A 12,182-nucleotide genomic window follows, 5' to 3' on the forward strand; every position below is an offset into this window, starting at 1 on the left:
TTGACACAGTTCGTCTCGCGATATCAAGTAATGGAAGTTCTTCCGTGACGGGCTCTCGAATGCATCCCCCTAAACGATGTTGCTCGAGGGCCAGCAGAGAGCTAGCTGAACTTTCGGGGCCATTCATTGAAAACGAGCGGCGGAGATATGGAAGCGCAGCTGCGCGTGACGAGCGTTTCGTACAATGCATTACTGGGGAAACAATGCCATGTTCTTCTACGTAAACACGATGTCCTTTCTCAGACCTGTCCCGATAATGATAATGACCTGGACATGTTGAAGCATCTGCTGTGGAAACATCAAGTTATATTTTATCGGTTGAGTATTATTGTTATTGCGGAGCTTGGAGTTTCAAGGTATCTTGAAACCGGGATTGGTACGCTAAATCACTCGAAGCTGGTGACAACTGAGTGACTAATCTACAGCGAAGTAATGAATTGTTTTTCGCGGGTAAATCTGCGGGCAGCCAAAATTGGATGAGCCGCGGGTAAAAAATCGGGAAGTTGGTGAAACTCTCTTTGAAAATGCCGGCCACGAGTTTACCGTGACCGCGAGCACGCTAGAAAATCAAATCCCCGGTGGAGAGTGGTGGTGCCTTTTCGTTCGTTCCGTGGGCGGGATACTTTTGCGAACGCGACCGGAAACTTTCGCTGGCCTCTAAACGAGTCAACCAAACTTCCGGTCCCGCCTGGCCGGTGGACTCGCGCCGATGAAAAAGAATACGATATTGCGTACGAATATTCCTCCAACTTGGTTCACCCAACCCTCGCTTTCACGATCCCGGCATTTTATTGGGATGGACCCAGACTCCGTAACCGGGAAGACGTTTTCTTTCGAAGTGCCCTTCAACTGAATTTAAGAGAAACGATCGAGTCCGCGGGTTTCGTCCATTTTAGAAAAAAATGTGGCGAGTCAAGGGTTTCGGCTCGCGAAGGATTGAAAGCGATCAATTAAAACTTGAAAAAGTTCTGTCTGAGTAATCTTAGTGCTCGAGAAGTTTTAACGACTTTCGTCGCCCCTTCGCGATCGCTACATTCGTGTCGCGTAATTTTCGAATTTGCGTTGATGTAGTTTAACGCCATTTTTATATCTGCCCTCCAGGGGCTGTGGCATGCGCGAGAGGTCGCAGGTACAGTACAGACTTAGCGGTTCCGAGGTACCTGAGCCACAGACATATAGAGAAATGTAATGTAGAAAGTGAAGGATTGATGTAAAATAATATAAATATGATATGAAGAAAAAAACCATGTATGTGAAAGGCTGGACCAATAGGTACAATAATCAATCCACAACAAATTACAATACATACATATAAACTAAAGAACTAAGAAACATTTTTAAATCCACAACTGGAGACCGCAAACATAATTATTACAAATAATTTTCATGTTATTTAATCCAACCACAAATAAGAATATATAATCTTCAAGTTGACAAATCTTACAGACGTGACTGCGCAACTCGAAGCATTATACTCTGCTCCAAAATAAAGATCGGATTACGTCAAGAAACAGAAACCGAAAGAAAAACGTGTGGAACAGGTGTGAGCTTCCAGCGAAGGCTGAAAGAAAAATCATTCCTCCCGTCGAATCGCTATAATAGTAATACGGCACGTGCTCCCGATACTTCCACGGGATCCAGCTCGAAATAAAGTGGACTCTAGTTGTTTCATCCGGCATTTGTTCGCAGCGGTTGCGCGAGTCCGAGTGCAATTTTCGAATCCAGAGAACTCGCCTCTCGCCGTGAGAGAAGAATGGCAGCCGGTATTGGTGTTTCTTGCCCGTGACGGGGAAGAGCAAATGTACCGTGTATTCTGTAAGTACTTTCCAAGAGCCCCGTAATGGTATAAGTTTTATTCCGGGGAATCGACAAGGAGCCTTGCAAATTGAATTGGAACCGTATCCTCGATAAATGCCGTCCAAAAATTCAGCTCATCGGTTCGTGTTCGCCTGCGTGAAACGCGGCGAACGGAAGCGTTACATACAAGCCGGGAACCGAGCCGATACGTTCGCGAAATTCAGGAAGGAAAATCGTTTTCCTGGAGGAAATCGCGGTTGCACGGCTTATCGACAGAAATTTAGAAGATTATTTGGGATAAATACCGTACTTACCTTCGTCGAAGCGGGCACGAAACGCATAATTGCGCCCTCCGCAGTTGCAATCTGTTAGGCGATCGTTTACCTCGTTGGTAATACTTGTTGTTAGCCCCAAGATATTAAATTATTCTGCGATTGCGTGCACGACAGCTTTCAACCGCAGGCGATTGTGGTTGTGTCGAAATATAGGGGAAGGGAATGCCGGATCGTGGGGGGTATCGAAACACAGAAGTATTGGGGCATGTGGTTTTCGTGAGTCGGTAATGCGAAACGCTCGGTCGATGACACAGGCCGCTCTGTAGATAATACAGAACAGTCTGTCGATAAATGCTTCGGTCTACTAAAATTCTACATGACCGACGTTTATCGACAGTACAGGGCAGGGTCTAAACCAGGGATGGGTATTTCCACGTAAAAATGTCCACTTATGGTGACACAGGCTGTCACTCACGAGCTCCAGATGCCCATTCCTGGCCCAGGCTAATAATTCTTGACTATCCACTTACCTACGATGTTCTGTAGGTACTCTGGGCACGTGACTACGAGGGTACCGAGTTACAGATCTATCCTGCACTCGGATCACCGCTATACAGAGCAATGTACACATGTATCAGGATGAAGAGATTCGGGATACCGGGTTATCGGGGCATCGCAGCCACGCAAAGGACTCCTCGCACCTGGTGGACGTTCAACTACTTAGGCTAGGCCCTCCAGTTCAAAATATCCCAACAATTAATTTTGTACGTTCTCCTTACTACTCATCAGCCTCTATACTTGGAGGTCAACGAATGTCTTCGGCGCTTACGAGGCAAGCGGTCGCCGTCAAGGATACGCGTCAGCTCCCTGCGTACGTCATTGGAACAATCTAGCGCGCATTCGGGAGCGGGATCATATATAATGCGTTCCACGGCACGGATATACAGGACGGGTCCGGTAAACGACCGAAATCTGGACGCCGATAACATACGTACACATGCATACGCGGACTGCATACGCATTTGCATCTGGCATCCGACGCAGCCCCGCCGCTCGTGGATATGCATGAGGGACAGAGGTGAAATTTTGGCCAGACTTGAACACTTGCGAGCCCCGCACAACGTCAAGGACACGTGTACGTCATCCCCTAAATTGCATTCGTAGCCCGACTTCCGTTTAGGAGCACTTCTCCGCCTACTTTCTCGTCCCGTCGTTGCATAACGTGGACAGCGAACGACCGTTCCCCCCTACTTTCGGATACCTCCGAGAACTTTTCCACGAGCTCTGCCCTCGCCGCGAACTAAGTCCTCAATTTCTAATTTTGTTTAATTTAACGACAGAGTGGGATTCGCCGTGTTACGAGATCAAATTTAAGGCTTCGGAGTTAAGGGATCTCCAAGGAGACGATATCCAGGGATTAGATCGTACGGTCTCTCTACTCGACTTCCGGTTTTCTTGGGATACCGGGCTACGGCGCGAGGGCTCCCGAGGTCAGATTTTGGGCGTATCTTGCGTTACGAAATCGAATTTTGCGGTTTCCACCAGTCACAGGGTTTCCTGGTTTATCAGCGATCGCGTTTCATCAGGGTGTCCTCCTCTATCAGCTTTCGAAATTGGTACAATAAGGTGTCGAAATTGTTCTGCCAACCTCTCAAACCTTTCTTTAATTTGGTTTCGATTTTGCTCGAAAGCTCATAATATTTTCTCATAGATACAAACCCTGTATGCTGATACATTAAATTCAAACAAATACATTCTTAATAAGTTTTTTAATAAGAATATGCACATTTTCAATGACAGGTCCATATAAATCCATTAGTTCATGTATAATAAATAAGTATCGAGATTCACAGAAATGACATCCTTAATAATTCGTTAGAGTTTTTCTAGATTCACCTGAATTTTTAAGGTTTATCTTCTTTGACGGGAAATTCAGACGATATCGATTCTCGATATATTTTCGAATATTCATCGAACTCGACGTTTCCATTATCGTCGTTAGAATTCAATGTCTCGTTTATGGTAGCGTCTCAGCTGTGAGCATCGTCACGCTTGACGTTCCAGTTGGCTTCATCAAGGTGTTTACTGACAAACCGATATCAGTGGACACAGTAGTATACAGCCACGTGTAATCCTGCAATCCTTCGCTCGTGAATCAATTATGAACGTTCCGAATCGAGCCGGACAATTAAATGAAATTGAATGTTTTTTTTTTTTTTTGTAAACGTTTCCCACTGATGCATTTACTTGCATCAAGGAAATACCGAAATCGTTTCGGAAAAATTCGAACGGGCGAATTATACGGCAATTTTCCAATTGAATTTAATGATATTTGCAAACGGTTGGGGGAATTCGAACCGATTTAGCCCGAAATTGGCTGGCATCGCGTTGCAACAATCGAACCGAAAAATTGTAATCTTCGAAATGTTTTCCTAAATTCGTTTATTCCGGGGGTATTATGCAAATGAAATTTTTAGCTTTGCTGGTCTCGATATGTATTGAACGGGGAAGCGGACGAACGCGGCAATAGGGAAACCCCATTCACTGCCAAATACCCATTTCCGCTTTTCAAGATTTGGTGGAAGTTCCCTTTCCCGGTGAAAAAGAAACCTCGCAATCACCGCCTTAATGAAAATATATCATCCGGAAAGCAAAGGGAACGCCGTTGAAGGGAATTTCTTTCCTGCTCTAAACAAATCTTTTTTCTTTCATTTGCGCATGAAAAATCGAAGTACTCAGACAATTCCATTTATGTGGTCCACCCTGTATATTCATCGATTGTGACTGCCGCGATATATTTCAAGCGAGGCGTTTATGTTTTCACGGTTTACATCCGAGTTCCGCTAACGGTGATTTAAACAAAAAGTTTCCCTGATATTTTCGACCGCTATAAATACTTCGATGCGGAAGGTAGCGAGAGGTACACGAAACTGAATGAGAAAATAAATTTCGCATTATATCAAATTAAATTCAGAGTTATTTCGCGTTTCGCGCGGGGCCGGAACCATGTATTTAACCATTTACCGAGGCCGTTTCTCTTTGCCTGGAACTTTCTTCGTAACTTTCGGCGCGTCTCTTGAAACTGTGCTAAATTAAACACGAATCTGGAGGTAGATCGCGTCGCGAAATTCACCGTTAGCTAAATTTCCCCAGGTGCTTTCGATGCGCCTATTCGTTGGATCGGTACACTGCCTCTTTAAAATTGGATAAGGTGGAACCCACTTTTCCCAATATTCGTTTAAAATTAAAACACTCCTGAACAGCTCGCTAGTCAAATAAAGGCATGATCTCTTTTATAAAATTAAAAGTTATTACTACACTGCGAATTTTATGTATCTGTGATACAAACTAGTACAATAAATGCATGCTGAACATACGTAAGTGAAAGGTGTGTGCACTTTTGAAAAAAGATTCGCGACACTCAATTCTATTCCTGGTTGTGCAATAATTATGTAAACCTTTTCATTTTATACACTACATATTTACAATATTGATTTTTTAAAACATATTTTATAATTCATTGAAAAAATCAATCCTTCGTCTCAACGATCAGAATCATTGCAGTGTTTACAGAGTATCAACATGAGAAAAATCAGGAAAAGTCGGAGGAATGGCTGAAAAGTGTCAGATGAGAAAATTGGAACAGCTTATTTAGCCCAGGAGGGAAACAATCAGGCTTCGTGCAAACATAAATTCACGTTGCTGGAACGCGAGGAGAGGCGCAACGCAAACGACACTGTTGTTTGTTAAGGATTAAGTCTTGAGTCCCCGAGCATTTCGTACTGCAGCGCCTGTGACTAAATGCTTCCTGTTTATGTTCACATCTTAAGAATTCAAACGCAGACTGTGTTAATTAGATGACTCAAGATTTCTCCTGTTCGCTGCCTGGCTAATTAATTAATTAATAATGTTACGAAGGGTACATGTTCATTTAAAATTACTCAATGAAAATTTAATCGCTTAAACTGTTCAAGAACCATAATGGGTAGTACGTAAAATGGACTGAAAACATTAGTTACTTATTTACAAGTTGTTTACAAAATAAATACAAGAAAGCCCAGGCACGACTAAACTATAATGCGAAGTTACGAGGTGCAGTTTAAGGGTTGTTACAAAAACCTAACCTAAAAATAGTGTACGATAAATTTATCGAACAAAGTGCACGATTAAAGTTTCTGTAATTTGTTCCCCGGATATTTCCTTGCATTTTCGAGTAACTTCTGAAACTATCCAAAGTGATAAGTTTGAAATATTCAGCACGCAAACGTCGCGCATAACCCAGAATCGTGCAATGCGCCCTGGGTGAGCCGACAGTTCACTGGGCGGGGGCGTATCGATGAAATAACAATGCTGTAAATATTTATCGGCTTGCGGTGGATGAATAAATACTAGCAAGGATCGTTTGGTATCCAATAATCCCAAAATATTGATTAAACGGCGGAACGCGTCAATGTTCCGCGATAACAATACTAAATTAATGACTTATAATCGGCGGACCGAGCTAACCTAATTAGCGAAAAATTGCTATATATGCTCGTAAGCGATGAGCTGTAACGGCAAACATTGCACGATACATCTCTGCGCAAAAGTTGTTCAATTGTATTTAGAGAGACAATTGCATTGCGAAATGAAAGCATTTTCGATACGATGAAGCTTCGACAGGGTTCTTTTCTTTAACGTATACAGAAAAAAATGAGGTGAAATTACGAATGAGATACATTTACTGCTCGAGGTCATTTACAAAACTCATGACTCGTGTCTGAAGATAAGGACCTGGAAGCTGAGTTGGATCTAAATGAATTGGCCGCTCAAAGTCACCCCCACTACGCTGCACGTGGTGTGACCACTACTCCAATAGCACTCCTCTTCGCTTAAAGGCCACTGTATGTCAATTAACAATCTGCAAATTTGAATCAAAAGAATGCATTGCTTAAAGTCATCCCCTACCGAGATTCGTATAAGGCTCCAAACCTTTTGTTCACAACATATTGGGGATAAGTACGAGCACCATGCTTCGAGCCACCACTCGACTCCGACGCGATACTAGCTCCACCTAGTCGAGAATAACCAACGAATCGCCCGAGACGAGATTGCCTTAAAGTTCGCGCACTCTAGGTTACAAATCCTTCTTAGCCCAGTTGTACCGCGGCTTGAGAAACAACCGGCACAACGGCACTGGTAATCGATATAAGCCATAGGATTATCAGAAGGTTTTGCAGCCGCATTCATCGCCTGTGAATAGCGACGCGAGCAGCTGTTTGATAATGATCCCGATGCGGTGGCCGTGCATTTACCGCTTTCAGCTTGTTTCCCGCGAACCTTTCAGAGCCGCCAGCTTTGAGCCCGGCCAGTAAAGTAACGCGAACCTGATTCCAAACGAACGCCTCCGTCGACGGTGATCCTTTCCATCCCGTGCCACGGCGTTGTCATGTCCAATGCGCCAATAGCGTCCACACCGGGATGCATCGAGAGTAATTAATTTGAGCGTCAGACGTTTGACCACTTCGTTCGAGGTACTTAATAAATTACTACTGATTCGAGTGTCGGCGGTGTCGGGGACCAACCGAAGCCATCGACCAGTGTCCTCTTGGTGAATCGTTAGTACGTCTGTGTGTAACTGTGTAGCTTTAGTAGTGGGCTGGTTAGGTTAGATTAAAGAGAACACGGAAGCCTTGGTGTGACGTAAAATATCGCAGCATAGCCTCAGTGCCAACGGGGTAGTTTCCACAGTGTTTGGGAAATAATCCTTTTAATTTGTACTTTTTCCAGACGGACAAGATTGTAAATATTCGTTTAAATAAATGACCGACTGAGGAGCGTGCTCCTCTCTCCGTCCGGAAGGTTGGGTGAATCGAGTAGCTCGGCTCTCGAGGCGGAGAAAGGGGTGTGGGGAATGGGGACCCGAAAGTCCCTGATCGAAGTCGATCACTTTCGAGCGGATCGTTTGCTCTTCGCTCGATTTCTTTCGTTTCAAACGGCTATCCAAGTAACAAGCTCCTTTGATTTCCTCCCTTTTCACTGAGGCCAGGAATCCTCTTATAATATTAAGAGCGAAATCTTTTCGAAGCAATTCCGAAATCGTTAATACAACATGTAACTATGCACTATACTATTCCTTTAAAGTACTCATCAATAAATCAAAAAACACTTCATGGCGACAACAGCCAACGAGCCCAACGTGAACGCATGGTTGGTCCAGGTCCGAAACGCTCGCGAATAGTACAACGGAGTTCTTTGTTCGAGTTTTTCCGCGCGAAACGTTTCGAGGTACGCGGGACTTTAATGATTTTATTCATCGCTTCTGCCCCATGCAACGCGCTATTCGCCATTCCAAACAGACAAAGACGGCGCATTTCAAGCGTCCATGAAAGCTTGAAATAGACCTGCTTGTTCAGCGAAATAGACCGCGTCTTGTAAGCATGTCGGAGGGCTCCGAAGATATTTACTTTAAGTTACAGTATCTTAGAGAGACTTGCAAACATTAGAACACTGTGGTTTGCCAATTCTCTGCGGAGGTTTCGATACAACGACGCAAATATTAGCTCAAACGCTAATTGCTGACTCCCGAACGCGACTGTCGTGCATGCGGCCCTGAAAACTGCTTGTGGAACAACCAGTTACGTTCAAAGGCACGAGAAATCGCAGTCGAAACATGACCGCCAGGATCGCGTGTGTGGCAGTTTTTCAGAGGACGAGGCCGGAACCATAAATCCCAACGATTTGCGAGCGGACGCGTTCGTTTTGCCAAGCTTCCGTCGCGAGGCAGAAGAAGGGTCGCGGTTTGACGCCTTGATTTCGACGAGCTCGATGATCGCCGCGTGACAAATGGCCCTCGACGTTTCTACACACGGTTCTACACACACGCGTCCGTTCTCCAGGTGGGACACAATTAATGGGAATCCTTGCAAATCGTGCCGGGCCGCGAGGATAGAAAATATATCGTGGACGAATACGAATCAGAGGCGCACGCACGCGCGCGCGCGACATACCGCCCGAGTGATTTACGGTCATGAAATTCGAGGAAAGGAGAATTCCAGTGTCTGCTGTTTAGCCGGGGGCCCTTCTGTTTCAAATCTGCTGGCAATGCCGCCGCGAGAAATACCACGGATTAGACCGCACGGTCGCCTTGATTTAGGTAGATCGAGCTTTATTGCCTGTCCGCGGCGATCCCCTTCGACTCGTTGCGTCGCAGCTTAATTGCGGCTGGCTAACGACAGGAAAATGAATCCCCGTGAATGAAATTTTCCGTTCCGAGTGACCATGGCAAGGGAACAACGGTTTTGGGGTTAAAGCGAAATTGGCGTTGCGGTTTTCGGCTCTTGAAGCTTTAGTTGTCGGTGTTGCGTTAAGTTAGCGCTTCTTCGGCATGGTATGCACCGTATAAGCCTCCATGGCTTGCGCTAAACACCGAATAACGCATGGAAATAGAGGGGCCAACGTTACAATGCGATTTCGATACGTGAGAATCTGGCTTCATGCTCTGTTGTGCCATGTCTGACCATAGGCTGGTTCATACTACTTAATTCATATTTAATTTTTATCAGGGAGCACCCGCGATCTATGGATTATTTTTAGAGTTTGCAGGGACTATGTGGAGTACTTAACTCTTCCAAGTTCTCCATTTACTATTTCTTTTTCCCCATTTTCAGTAAGCTCAATTTCCCGATGTAACTCGTACACAGTAATGATCACCTAATTGCAGCAAGTAGCTTGATTTACGAGAACGAGCGGTGGTAATCTACAGAGCCTGTGCTCGACGGAAGAACAATGGCTACGGCAACAATCGATAAGATTGAAACATCAACAGTGACACGTGGACTGATGTTTTGATGGATACGCCTTCAGTATTCATGTTAATTGCCGATACACGGGGATTGACGCGATAAAGGCTACCCGCGCGCGCCGTCTATACATCGTTGTTTCATAATACGTATCTAAATGTTTCATGATCCTTTCGGGTGATAACAAAATAATGCCTCTCAGAGCCGCTTGTTTCGACGTGCTGCTCGTATTGGCTTCTGTCGCGACTCCCTCCACGAATGGGATTTGTCCTGATTCCGATCGCGTCGCGCCGAGATTCTCGCGTAAAAGTGCTGTTACCGGGACGTTTTATCGTCCGGGAATTCGAGTTTAATGCCTCAGGCTTGCGTTAGCGGAGCTCCAACCGCGTTCAAACACCGTGGAGCGTCAATAACTTAAGAACGTTTTATGGGCTCGCGTGGTGCTCCATCTGTTACTTTATCTTTTTGAAAAAGAATTTCCCCGCGCAATTGCGTGGTCGATAATGACTATTAAACAGAGGATTCGAAGAAAAAAATAATCTGTAGTAGGTTATAACCGTCCCAAAGCGTCCCGAGACGAGTCTGACTCGTATGTCTGACCATGCACCGACCACTTCCACTTAAGGCCTACTTTAACCCATTCATTGCTAGACAAATTTAAAGCGTTTTGCCTTGGGATGTAAATTTGTTGCTTTACAACAGAAAATTTACGATCTCCTTGTGCAATAAATCGTCACCGAAAATGCTATAAACTTATCCCTTGAGTAATTGCAATCAATTTGAATGGGTTAACCTATTCTGCCTCTGCTGCCTGACCTGAGCCAAAACTCTCCACAACATAACTGAGTGATGCGCCTGACGGAGCCACAAAGTGCCACGACGTACTTTTGCGAACATCGAACAACGAACAAATTCGGTTACAGGCTCAACGTTTCACGAATCCAGCGCTCCTTAATCCTCGCGAAACCTGAAAAGGCCAGTAAACGTTTTACCGCGATTCCCTCTAATTACAGCCTTATCCTCCAACTCGATAGCATTAGGGTAGGTTTAGGTAGATCTTCGGATACGTGAGTGGCACAACGAAAACGAGAGATCGCGCAGCAACAGTTAGAGGTACTCAATCGATGGGATTCGTTGTTCCCCAGTTGTTCCGGTCGACTAAAGCGCGGTGAACAGCGAGCGAAAAGTAACGCCGATCGACGATCCAACTACGGAAAACCGTTAAGGAGTCCTGGAATAACAAAGAGGTTGAGTGACGTGAGCCAGACAGGCAAATACCCTTCCGCGAGAGACTTCAAAGTAAGGGGAATTGCGCGTTGAACGAAGCCAGTGCGCGAGACAGGCTAGTTTCTATTGTACGACTTCCTGCTCCGCTCTAGCGTTTCCCCTTTGCGAGCGCGGTTAATTCTGCGGAGATGTAATCGAAAGAGAGGCGGTTGGTCTCTGACGATGCGTTTTTGTCGTGAGTCCGGGCACTCGGGTCGAGTTGGGCTCCTTGGTTGTATTTTGGCTAGCATTGCTCCCTCTTTAGAAGGCAAGGTTAGGATTTTAATGTCACTAGTCGTGTCTCAAGTGGACTTTACGTTGAGTGGTCCTGAAATAAGTGGCGTTTTTGTGAATTTACTACACTTATTCTGTGACTATTAGAAATAAAATCAAAAGCTTCCGTCTCGCTTTGCTAATAATAAAATTAATAACCACGCTGCCATTATTCTACCACCACGGATAAGCGAACGCATTTCCCGCGAGGTATTAAATTTGCAAAACTTTATATAAACCTGTAAACTTGACAAATTTAGTTCCAAGGAAAACGGCTTTAAAGCTTTAGTAACGATCGGCGAGCCATGAAATCGCGACTTTTTGCCGGAAAATGGCGTCCTCCTCGTACTTTCATAACTTCGTCGATTTTTTGAACAACGGTAAAAAATGTTACCGTGACTTAAACAATAAGGACACGTGGAGCAGTTGATTATTTGGCGACGTAAGACTCCGATTCGGTGGATCGCGCTAAAAATAGTTTACTCGCTATACGCGAGCGGAATGGGGCGCAATCTCTGCGTTCATTCGTTGCGGGCAGAGTTTCAATCCGTACTTACAGTGATAGAGGCTGCACTCAGCTTCGCTAGAAATTCCGTGACGCTGAATTCCACCCACCGCCGGCAGATCAAAGTGTCATTAAGTCGACTCGATCGCGTGGAGAATGTTCAGGAAGGATTCTATGCGTCACACGCGTCCTTGTTTAATGATCCTGATGATATTGAACAGTCCATGTTTGGAATGTTAACTTGCGGTTGTGAATAGATGCAATGTGGAGGAGATTAGAATTCTG

General features: G+C 44.9%; 1 protein-coding gene across 1 annotated transcript in view; it reads left to right on the plus strand.

Annotated features, from left to right (window-relative positions):
* The window catches only part of LOC128894508 (protein artichoke-like), a 189,513-nt gene that overhangs the window by 72,269 nt on the left and 105,062 nt on the right, over nucleotides 1-12,182 (plus strand). The window lies entirely within an intron of this gene.

Source organism: Hylaeus anthracinus, unplaced genomic scaffold, assembly GCF_026225885.1.
Source record: "Hylaeus anthracinus isolate JK02 unplaced genomic scaffold, UHH_iyHylAnth1.0_haploid 0, whole genome shotgun sequence".
Classification (NCBI taxonomy): domain Eukaryota; kingdom Metazoa; phylum Arthropoda; class Insecta; order Hymenoptera; family Colletidae; genus Hylaeus; species Hylaeus anthracinus.